Source organism: Panthera pardus, unplaced genomic scaffold (assembly GCF_024362965.1).
Source record: "Panthera pardus isolate Hobbes unplaced genomic scaffold, ASM2436296v1 HiC_scaffold_11, whole genome shotgun sequence".
Classification (NCBI taxonomy): domain Eukaryota; kingdom Metazoa; phylum Chordata; class Mammalia; order Carnivora; family Felidae; genus Panthera; species Panthera pardus.
Window position 1 is genome coordinate 4,219,908 of NW_026526666.1, and position 12,995 is coordinate 4,232,902.

At 39.0% G+C, this 12,995-nt stretch overlaps 1 protein-coding gene across 1 annotated transcript in view; it reads right to left on the minus strand.

The window, feature by feature from the left end:
- CHD1L (chromodomain helicase DNA binding protein 1 like) overlaps positions 1–12,995 on the minus strand; it is a 175,855-nt gene that overhangs the window by 148,370 nt on the left and 14,490 nt on the right. The window lies entirely within an intron of this gene.

A 12,995-nucleotide genomic window follows, 5' to 3' on the forward strand; every position in this document is an offset into this window, starting at 1 on the left:
CCAGGTATCTGTAATCCCTCTAGGATTCAAATGTGGGCTTTGTCTTGATTTACTTTACCAGGTGAGTAAATTAGCACATTACCAGATGAGTCTAATGCACATCCAAGGATGAGGATCCTCTCTACTTATTCTTACTGTTAGATACTTCTATGGAAGCAGATTATGTGCTTCATTCTGACAGCAAATCACTCTCCTCAAGTGGCTTTGCTCAGGGTCATGGTGGTAGCAGGATAATTCTTGTCTTCCATCCCTTATTTCACAGAGTTCTTACAAAGCTGACCCCTGGACTTTGAAACAACACAGTCAGACTCCCTTATACACGCCACTCCAAAGTATCTAAAGTGAGTTACACTTCCTTGAGGGAGAGAAGAGAGTGCCACTGGGAGTGACCAGAAGGTGAGAAGAGGAGGGGAGGTGATGACAGAAGTGAATGTGAAGGGGTGAAGTGGGGCAGGTGATGAAGACAAGGGATTGCGGCAACACAACAAAAGTCAACCTCAGCCCCCCCACAGCAGGTCACAAGACTACCTGCAGATAAGGTACAGTGTCAGATGTGATGTGGACTCAGCCTCTGACAGCATGCTCTCCTAAACATCATGCCCTCTGGCCACTGAAACAGCATGGCACCAGAATTCTATCAAGGCCCAGACTTGCATCGGTGTGTGCTTCCTAAAGCATTTCTCTGGCTCACTTGGCTAAGGGTCTTGTTGGATCCCTTCGATACCCACCCCCCTCCTCTGCACCGACAGTTACTCATAACACAGGTTGTTCAAAGACATCATGAATCTCTCCCCTACACCCATGGCTTGTGTGGCCAGTGGTCATCCAGCCGCACATATGTGAGTCCCTCCCCCCTTTCCCAAACCCATTCTTTGAATCCAGGGCACTTACACCGGCTGAAGATGAATTTCCCCATTCTCTCCCACCAGTTAGAATTCCTCAGGCATTCAGTTGTGCTCTAAAGGACACTCCTGTCTTGTGAATTTTCTCTTTTTCACTGACTTCTAGGGAAGAGGGCAGGGCTCTGTGTCAGAGGTCAGAAGACCTAAAGTCCATACACTATATGGTATTTTTAAACCAAAAGTAGGTTTTCACAAACTTCTCAACTTCTTCTGAATTAGTGTTCCTTTCACTATAGCTTCCAAAGTGCACCTGCTAGTGATAGTTTATGATAAGAACATCAGGCAAGAATACAGAGCACCCCTGGATCATGGGAGAAGTCTTTACCCCAGGCCAACTGATTCCTCAAAACTATGACCTGTACTGTAACTTAGTTCTTGTTTTCAGGGATCTTTGTTAGAGATTACAGTAGTTCTGGGTCACAAGTAGAAGTTAGGTGTTGGGACTGGGTAGTGGGAGAGGTGTTGCACACTCAATTGGATCTCAGAAAAATATCTCTGGGGGTCAGGCTGAGGACATCTTGGATGTTTGGGGTCTTCTGTTTTATCCACAAATGGAAATATTCTGCCACCCCGAAGATGGAGTTTCTTTTTCTCCCCCAATTAGCAGATCTGGTTCAGAAGGTCATCTAGGAGAGTGACCTAGAGTTAGGATATCTGGGGGCAGAGTAGAAGAATTTGACAATCCCGGGAATCTACCAGATAAGGAGCCAATCTGAGCTCGCAACTTTTAGCTATTAGAGAACTGTAGTAGCAACTAGGTCTAGATGAACTCAAGTTCATGAAACAAGGTAGAACTGTCCAAGGTGAATTGAGATCACGTGTTCTCTTATTCCCTATAGCCATTTGCTGATTCTGGGCATGGGCTGAGGACCTAGCTTTGCCTGGGCAGAGGGCACCTGAAGTTGGTTGGTAAAGTAAAACCAACTAAGCTCTTAGTGGCATGTGGCCATAAAGGGATTGACTTGAAAACTTGAAGGGCTTCAGCCATGTGCCTGGTTTTCCCCAAAGGACACTTATTGAGGCTGAACTGCATGGGATGCTTAAGAGCTAGCACAGAGGCGCCTGGGGGGCTCAGTCGGGTAAGCACCCAACTTCAGGTCATGATCTCGCGATTCGTGAGTTCAAGCCCCATGACCGAGACTGTGCTGACAACTTGGAGCCTGGAGCCTACTTCAGATTCTGTGTCTCCCTCTCTCTCTGTTCCTCTCCCACATGTGTTCTGTCTCTCTCTCAAAAATAAATAAACATTAAAAAAAAAAAAAAAAGAGTGAAGACAAAAGGCTTATAAAAGAGTGAAATCTCCCAAAGTCCCATGGTGCTGAGGTGATAAACTATGGCAAGTGGGCTTGACTGAAGAACATGGTCCCAAGACATTTGTCAAGTATTGAGTGATGTGGGGTAGGACACAAAAGAACTATATCAAAAATTCTTGAAAAATTAAATTTAAAAAAAATTTTTTTAATGTTTATTCATTTTTTGATAGAGACAGAATGTGAGCGGGGGAGGCGCAGAGAGAGAGGGAGACACAGAATCCGAAGCAGGCTCCAGGCTCCGAACTGACAGCACAGAGCCCGACACGGGGCTTGAACTCATGGACCGTGAGATCATGACCTGAGCTGAAGTCGGATGCCCAACCGACTGAGCCACCCAGGCACCCCTCTTTTTAATTTTTAGTTAAAAATAAATGGTTTCCAGAGAACTGCTTACAAAAACAAAATTCAAGAATACCTAAAAGAATTAAAAAAAAAAAAAAAAAAACAAGCAGCACTCAACGAAGTAAACAGTCACAATGTTTGATATCCAATCAAAAATTACCAGGAGACTTGTTTCTGGTCAAAATGAAATAAAAGGGACTAGATTTTTTTTTTTTTGTCTTTATTTTCTGAGAGAGAGAAAGAGAAAGAACACGAGCAGGGGAGGGACAGAGAGAGAGAGGGAGACAAAGAATCCAAAGCAGACTCCAGGCTCTGAGCTGTCAGCACAGCGCCCCATGCAGGGCTCGAATCCACGAACCACAAGATCATGACCTGAGCCAAAGTCTTGATGCTTAACCGACTGAGCCACCCAGGTGCACAACTAATAAGCCAGACAAAATATTTGAAACAATGGTTTGAAGAACAGTGATCCCTGAAATATGTGAAACAAATGAAGTAAGCCCTTTAACTGCCTACGCTGACTTTCTTGAAAATTTCCAGTGGGGTGAACTGCCTGAGTTGAGGACACAGAGCTAAGAGTCTTCAGAATCCAACATTGCTAGAAGCACAGCATAGAGTACTAAGGAGAGAGCTACACACAGAGCTAAATCAGCAGAAGTTTCCCTTGGGTATTCAGCAACATACCGACCAACACATGTGAGAAAGGAAACTTGCTGAGTCTAGATAAAGAACCACCAGACAGAATAAAAAGAACAGTGCCCAGACCTCACACGGGGCCAGAAATAGCCCCTGTTCCTGCCAGACTGGTAAACCTCATAATCTGAGGAATAATGAGTACAGTATTCAGAAGAGTCTTGCTTTAGTTGTGGGGAACAATTAGCCCCAAACAAAATGTTTGTGATAGGCAGAATAATGGCCCTCCAAAGATGTCTATGTCCTAATTCCTGGAATCTATAAGTATGTTGGATTACATGCCAGAGGGGAACAAAGATTGCAGATGGAATTAAGGTTGCTAATCAGTTGACCTTGAGATGGGGGATTAACTCTGGGTTATTAAGGTGGAGGGACCCAATCTAGTAAGTGCAAGAGGGAGGTCAGAGTGATGCAATGTGAAAAGGACTTGACCTACTGTTGCTGGTTTTGAAGATGGAAAAAAGAAGACCGTAGCTAAGGAATGTGGGTAGCCTCTGGAGTTAGAAAAGACAAGTAAATGGGTTCTCCCATGGAGCCTCCATAAAACAAAAAAAGAAAAACCAAAACAAAACCATGCAGACATCTTTATTTTAGGCCAGTGAGGTCCATTTTGGACTACAGAATGTAAACTAATAAATTTGTGATGTTTTAAGATGCTAAGTTTGTTGTAATTCGTCACAGCATCAATAGGAAACTAATACAACACTGTGATGGTCTCACCTAACATCGCAAATGCAAGAGCCATAGGATCAAATTGTTCCCAAGTAATTTAGCTGTATCCCAGAACAAAGCTAAAGAGTATTTACAAAAAAAAAACAAAACAACAACAAAAAAACCCTGTACCAAACAAGACAAAACCATAATGAGAAAAAAAAAAAAAAAAATCAACTCAAATTGACTCAGAATTACACAAGAGGTTAGAAATAGCAGACAATGAACACTGGAACAATTATTATAACTTTATTCCACATGTTCAAAAACTCAGAGAAAAGACTAAACATTTTAAGTAGAGAACATATCCGATATGATATTGAACTTTAGAGATGAAAACCACAAATTGTGAGAGGAAAAACACATTGGGTGGAATAAGCATTAGAGTAGACACTGCAAAGGAAAGATCAAACTTAAAGACCTAGAAAGAGAAACTACACAAGATAAAACAGGATGAAGAAAGACTTATAACAATGAATAATACATCAGTGAATTGTGGAAAAACTTCAAGTGACATAATAACTTAAGAGTACCCAAAAGAGATAACAGGAAGAGGAACAGAACAAATATTTGAAGAAATGTGGCAAATTTTCCCCAAATTTGATGAAAACCATAAAGGTACAGATCTGAACAGCTCAGTAAACCCAAGCATGAGAAACAACAACAAAACCCAAAACACTAAACTAAGGCAAATAGTAACCACATCTTTCAAAACCTGTTATAAAGAGAAAAGTGTAAAAGAACCTTGTGGGGGGGGGGGATGTTATGAAGAGAGCAACAAAGATAAGGATGCAGCAGATTTGTTATTAGAAATAATGGAAGTTAGAACACAGTGGGGAAACATTTTTAAAGTACCAAAAAGAAGAAGGGGAAAAAAAAAACAAACCCTGCTACCTTGAACTACTTACCCAGTGAAAATATGTTTCAAAAAATGAAGGTGAAATAAGGACTTTTTCTTATACTAAAAAGCAGAAAGAGTGACTTCTGCTTCTGGGCAGACAGCTAAGACATACTGTTTCCTATTCCTCTCCCTAAGAACAACCAAAACCCTGGACATTATATATAAAACAAACATAAGAAGACACTGAGAGGTAGAAAAGGCAGGCTGACTAGGGACCTCAGGATGCAAGGAATGAGACAGTGATGAGTTCCCTGATCTCTCTAGGCCAGCAAAGGGGCAGCCCAGAAAGACATAGAGGCCATGCAGAGAACAGTAAGGAGGCACTCCTACCCCTCCCAGCCTGGGGTGGAGGACATCAGGGGGACCTAGTGTGGAGTAGAACTCCCATCCCTGCCAAATTAACAAGCACCCTTCTTGGGCATCAGTAAGGCTGAGTGGGGAACCTGAACATCTACCCACCAACACCCTCATCTCAATACTGTCAGAGGAAGCTAGTGAAAATAGATTTAAGTAAGATCCAGAGTCTCATGATACAATGCCCAAACTGTCCAGATTTCAATAAAAAATCAGCTATCATATCAAGATGAGGAAGAGTTCAACTTAATGAGAAAAGACAACTAGTACATGATAACAAAATGACGCAGATGTCAGAGTTACCTGACGAGGGTTTTAAAGTCATCGTAAACATGCTTTAAAGAGCAACTACTAACACACTCAAAACAAATGAAGGAGAAAGTCTCATCAAAGAAATAGAAAATCTCAGTAAAGAATAAAAGATATAAAGAAGAAACAAATGGAAACTTTGTAACTGAGAAATACAATAAGATAAAATCTCAGTAGATTAACTCAATAGCAGAACAGAAGAAACAAAAGAATGAAATGGAAATAGAACAACAGAACTTAGAATGAACAACAGGGAGAAAATAAACCAAAAAGAAATGAATTCAGCCTCAGAGAACTGTGAGTCTTAACGAAAAAAATTTTAACATGCCTATCATCGGAGTCCCAGGAAAGAAGTGTGTGGGGTTTAAAAAGTACTCAGAGGAGTAGTGACTGAAAACTTCCCAAAGACATAAATCTGCAGCTTCCAGAAGGTGATCAAACCCTAAACAGGATAAATCCAAATAAATACACGAAATTCATCATAACCAAACTTCTGAACACCAAAGGGAAACAAAAAACAAACAAACAAAAAAAAAAATCAAAAACCACTTGAAACCAGTGAAAGAAAGGACACCTTACCTAGAGAAAGAAAACAGTTCGAATGACAAAAGACTTCTCATCAAAACCATGGAGTCCAGAGGAAGCAGCACATTTTTCAAGTGCTAAAGGAAAGGAACTGTCAACCCAGAATCATATATCCAGTGAAAACAATACTGCATTTCACAAACTTTTATATTTTATGTTTTCATTTTCGTTCACTTCAAAAAAGTTCTACTTTTCCATCTAATTTTTCTTTGATCCATGGAATACTTAAAAGTGCTGTGTTTATTAGTTTCTAAATATTTGAGAATTTGCCATGTGTCATATGTCTTCTGTTATCGATTTCTAATTTAAGTCGATTGTAGTGATAAGACATTATTTATTTACTTTGATAAAATGTACTTTGTATGAATTGAATCCTTTTAGATTTTTTTTTTAATTTTTTTTTAATGTTTATTTATTTTTGAGAGAGACAGAGACAGAATGTGAGTGGGTTAGGGGCAGAAAGAGAGGGAGACACAGAAGCAGAAGCAGGCTCCAGACTCTGAGCTGTCAGCACAGAGCCCAACATGGGGCTCGAACTCACGAGCTGTGAGATCATGACCTGAGCTGAAGTCAGACGCTTAACCGACTGAGCCACCCAGGCACCCCGAATCCTTTTAGATTTAATGAGACTTGTTTCATGGCCCCAAATATGGTTGAACTTGGTAAATGCTCCATGTGTACTTTAAAAGAATATGTTCTCTGGACACCTGGGTAGCTCAGTCGGTTAAGCCTCTGGCTCTTGGTTTCATCTCAGGTCATGATCTCACAGTTGGTGAGTCTGAGCCCCACATCAGGCTCAGCGCTGACAGTGTGTAGCCTGCTTGGGATTCTCTCTTCCTCTCTCTCTGCCCCTCCCCTGCTTGTGCACTCTCTCTCTCTCCCTAAATAAATGAATAAGTAAACTTTATAAAATAAAATAAAATAATACGTTCTTTGCTCTTTTGGGTGGAATATTCTATAATGTCAATTAGGAATTTCAGTTGATAGTTTTGTGCAAGTCTTCTCTATCCCTACTGATATTCTGTCTGCTTGTTCTACCAGTTACAGAGGGAGGGCTGTGGAAATCTCTGATGATGGCTATAGATTTGTCTATCTCTTTGTGCAGTTCTATCAATTTAATTTTCTGTATTTTGAAGCTCTATCATTCAGCGCCTAAACATTTCGAATAAACTTTATGGGTTCTTAATAAATTGACCCCATTGCCAATTTTAAATGACTCTCTTTAATCCTGGTAATATTTTTTGGTCTGAAATCTACTTTGTCAGATTTTAATATAGCCACTCTAGCTTTCTTTTTAGTAATGTTAGCATAGTTTATCTTTTTCCATCCTTATACTTTTTTTTTTCATTTTTGGCGGGGGGGGGGGGGGGTGGATATAGCTGAGAAACAATGTGACATCAGTTTCAGATGTACTACATAGTGATTCAACGTCTCTATACCTTATGCTATGTTCACCACAAGTATAACTACCATCTATTACCATGCAACACTATGGCCATGTCATACCCTATGCTGTACCTTTTATTCTCATGATTTATTCATTCCATAACTGGAAGCCTGTATCTTCTACTCCCCTTCACCCATTTTGCCCATCCCCACCCCTTCCCTCTGGAAACTATCAGTTTGTTCTCTACATTTATAGGTCTGATCCCGCTTTTTGTTTATTCACTTGTTTATTCATTTCTAAATTTTTTAAATGTTTCTTTATTTTTGAGAAAGAGAGAGAGACAGTGTGAGCAGGCAATGAGCAGAGAGAGAGGGAGACACAGAATTGGAAGCAGGCTCCAGGCTCTGAGCTCTCAGCACAGAGCCCGATTCAGGGCTCAAACCCATGAACCGTGGGATCATGACCTGATCCAAAGTCAGACGCTTAACCAACTGAGCCACACAGGTGCCCCCATTTGTTTCATTTCTTAGATTCTACATAAGAGTGAAATCATATGGTATTTGTCTTTCTCTGTCTGATTTATTTCACTTAACATAATACCTCCTAGGTCCATCCATGTTGCCATAAATGGAAAGATCTCATCCTTTTTTATGACTGCATAAGTATTCCATTACACACACACACACACACACACACACACATTATCATCATCATCATCATCATCATCATCATCACATATTCTTTATCCACTCATGTATATCTACAGATATTTAGGTTGCTTCTATATCTTGGCTATTGTGAATAATGCTGCAACAAACATAGGGGTGTATATATCGTTTTGAATTGGTGTCTTCATTTTATTTAGGTAAATACCCAGTAGTGGAATTAATTATTGTATCATATGGTATTTCTATTTTTAATTTTTTGGGGGAGGCTCCATACTGTTTTCCACAGTGATTGTACCAATTTATATTCACCTGAGTGTTCCTTTTTCTCCACATCCTTATCAACATTTGTTATTTATGGTTTTTATTTTAGCCATTCTGACAGGTATACGGTGAAATCTCACTGTGGTTCTTATTTGTACCTCCCTGATGCTTCTTACACTTTTAATCATATACGCCTTTATATTTAAAGTGGGTTTCTAATCATTTTTTAAAAACACAGCAGGCTTTTGGAGAAATTGATAAACTGATTCTAAAGCTTATATGGAAATGCAACGGACCTAGAACGGCTGAATCAACTTTGAAAAAAAACAAAGTTGGAAGACTAACACTACCTCATTTCAAGACTTAAGCTTCAGTTATGAAAACAGTGTGGTATTGGTCTAAAAATAAACAAATAGATAAATAGAATAGAATAATTCTATTTATTCAGAAATGGACCCACACATCCACCATCAGTTGCTTTTCAACAAAGGTGCCAAGGTAATTAATTGGGGGAAAGGATAATTTATTCAACAAATGGTACTGAAACAATCAGGCAGCCATATGGAAAACAAAATGAAACAAAAACAAGCAAAACCAAACCCCTCAGGGGCACCTGGGTGGCTCAGTCAGTTAAGAGTCCAACTGTTGATTTCAGCTCAGGTTATGATCTCACGGTTCGTGAGATCAAGTCCCATGTAGGGCTCTGTGCTGACAGAGCAGAGCCAGCTTAGGATTCTCTCTCTCCCTCTCTCTCTGCCCTTCCCCCACTCACACTCTTTCCTCTGTCTCTCTCAAAATAAATAAATGAACATTTAAATAAACCAAATCCCCCCAAAACCCCTCACATTACAAAAATTAACTCAAGAGTTTTTCATAGACTTAATTATGTTAAAACTACAATATTTCTAGAAAAATACAGAGGAGAAAACTTAATGACTTTGGGTTTGGTAAAGATATCTTAAATAAGACATTAAAAAACACAAACCATAAAGGAAAAAAATCAATAAGTTAGATTTCACAAAATTAAAACCTTTTTCTCTTGAGAGGATATATTTTTTTAAATGTTTATTTATTGATTTTGAGACATGGGGCTCAAACTCATGAACAATGAGATCATGACCTAAGCAGACACCAAGAGTCAGATACTTAACTGACTGAGTCACCCAGGCACCCCTTACAAGGATATTTTTATGAAAATAAAAGACAAGTCACGGACTAGGAAAAAATATTTGCGAAACATGTATTTGACAAAGTTCTTATACAGAGAGCATATAATGAGCTCTTGCAACTAAATAATAAGAATACAAGTAACACAAACAAAAAGGGCAACAGATTTGAACAAATGCTTCACCAAAGAAAGTATACTAATGGGAAATAAGCATGTGGAAAGATGCTAAAATATCACTAGTCATTAAGAAAATGGATGATGACACGCCAGTACATGCCCACTAGAACGGCTGAAATTTTAAAAACTTAACCACATCAAGTATTGAAGAGGGTGTCAAGCAACTAGAACTCTTATACACTGCTAGTGGGAATGTAAAATGTATAGATAGATACTTTGGAAAACAGTTTGGTAATTTCTTTAAAATTTCAACTATTATATGAGCTATTCCATATAATATGAAAATACGAATAAGAATATAATATTCTATTATATGAACTATTCCACTCATGGAAGGCAAATAATTGAAAGCATACATTCACACAAAAACTTATTCAGAGCAACTTTTTTGGTAATAGCTACAAACGGGAAACAAAAAATGTCCCCAACAAATAAATGGATTAAAAATTGTGGTGCATCCATACAATTAAATACTAGTCAGCAATAAAAACAAACAACTTCTGACACATACAAGTATTAGTGAGGATTCTCCAGAAAAACAGAACCAATAGGAAATATAAATATATGTGTGTTTATGACACACACATACATACAAAACGGGATTTGGCTCATATAATTATGGAGGCCAAGAAGTACCATAATCTGCCCTCTGAATAATGGAGAGCCAGCCAGGAAAGCCAGTTATATAATTCAGTCCAAGTCCAAATGCCCAAGAACCAGAAGCTCCAATGCTCAAGGATAGGAAAAGACAGACATCCTAGACCAAGAAAACAGAGTGAATTCTCCCTTCTTTTTGCCCTTTTTGATCCATTTGGACCATCACAAGATTGGATGATTCTCACTCACACTGTTGAGGGCAGATGTCTACTCAGTCTACCGAATCAAACGCTAATAAACACCCTCACAGACATGCACAAAAATAATGTTTTACCAGCTATTTGGGCATCCCTTACTTAGCTCAGTCAAGTTGACACATAAAATTAACCATCACAACATAATAACATGGTTAACACTCAACAATGTTATGCTAAGCAAAAGAAGCCAGACAGAAAAAGAGCATATACCATATGATCCAGAAATCAGATCAGGTGACTACCTGGGGAAGGAGGTGTGAATGGTAGAGACAGGAGAGAGGGTGAGGTTACAAAAGAGCAAGAGGAAACTTGGGGGAAGATAGTTATGTTCACAATCTTGATTATGGTGATGTTTCCACACACATATATACATACATCAAAACATCAAGTGTGTACTTTAAATATATGTAGTTAATTACATGTCAATTATACCTCAGTAAAGCCGAAAAAAACTTAAAAAGTAAAAAAAAAATGGTGAAATAAATGTTTTTAGACCAACAAAAATCAAGGAAATTCAACACCAGCAGAGGATGTTACAAATATATAAAAAGTAATTTTTATGGGGGCGCCTGGGTGGCTCAGTTGGTTGAGTGTCCAGCTTCGTCTCAGGTCATGATCTCACAGTTCGTGAGTTGGAGCCCCACATAGGGCTCTGTGCTGACAGCTCAGAGCTTGGAGCCTGCTTCTGATTCTGTGTCTCCTTCTCTCTGCCCCTTTCCTGCTCATGCTCTGTCTCTCTCTGTCTCTCAAAAAATGAATAAATGTTAAAAAAATTTTTTAAGCAATTTTTATGAAAGAATGAAAAGATGAACTCCTAGTTGAAAACACAGCAATGCAGAATGGAATGAAGAATATTGGAAAAGGTCGATACATGGATATAAAAAGTTTAGTGACTTCAGGACTTTACAACAATAGCTTGTCAACAACAATGCAAAAGGTAGAAGTGGGTATAGGGAGTTACAGTTTTCTAAGATTGTAGCGGTACTGTGAAAGTAATCATTTGTATAAAAATGTAATAAATCAAGGATACATGTTGATATTTCTAAGGTAAGCTCTTAAAGAATCGTAATTGTTAGCAGGTTAATAGAACAATGTGATAACATAAAATATTTGTCTAATCCAAAAGAAAGCAAAGAAGGAGGAGAAATAGATGGTATATATAGAAACCAAGTAGTAACGTGGTGGATATAAACCCACCTATAATAGTAATTACATTAAATTTCAATGAACTAAAATGTTCAAGTAAAATATTAAGATTGGCAGACTAGCTAAGCAAAAACCCTGTCCTTGAGAACATAAGGATTTGTGTTTAGTTTGAAGGCTATTCTATATGAAAATAACTTCATATACATGCTCAGGAAGAGACAGAGAAGCTATTATAGAGTATTTTATTTTCCCAGCAACATTCGCAAGCTCAGAAGCACAAACCCTGATCCATATGAGAAACAGGAGAGCGTCAGACCCAGAGAATGTTAGATTGACTTTTGTGAGAGAAGAGATAATTTTCTCCAGATATCTTATTTTCCCCTCAGCAGGATAAGCTGGTCTCTGCCTGACATTGCTGTTCTCAAATACAGTTGACAACACTTTTAAGATCCCTTAAGTCATGCATTGTATAAGGTCACCTCTGTGTCCCCGGACGTAACCAGAACAGTACTTTACCCACTGGATCTCAGTAAACGCCTGAAATGAGTTCTAAGGTAGAGTCCTAAGACATCTAGACCATCAGAAATGCTATGTTTGCAGAATCAAATGCAGTACATAGAAGAACAGAAAGACGGGTGGAGTTTATCACGTTCCTTAGAAGGCGGTTGAGCGTCTGTAGTAGCAATCAGTATCCTTGGATTTTGACTCCACTTCTACCCTACAGTACTTTATTCCTTTGTATCTCAGGCCTTTTAAACACTTGTTTAACTTGTATTCTTTTTTTTTTTTCATTTTATTTTTATTTTTCATCCTGGTAAGTGATGAGGTTTTTGGGGATGACAGGGTTAGCGGGATCCAGAGCCGACGGCCAAGAAAGAATTCTTGAAGACGTCTTTGGTGCAAAAGAGGTGGTTTTATTAAAGCAGGACCCGTGGGCAGGAAGAACTGCCCGGGACCATGAGGAGAGACTGGCTATATACTATAGAGTTGCGGGGAGGTGGCGGGCAGGTAAAGTACAGGGGAAGTTTCCAGTGAGATTTTCATATGCTAAAGACTCACAGGATAGTGGAGGCCTGCCTATTGTCAAGCTAGGGTTGTTTTCCCTCTAGCAAAACATTAGCATTAAGACAGCAGGGAGTTCCTGGAGAAACTTACTCTGCTGGCCTCAAGTATTTGTCAGTGGACTGCAGGATATAAGGAGATTTAGTTCTATGTGTCATTTCC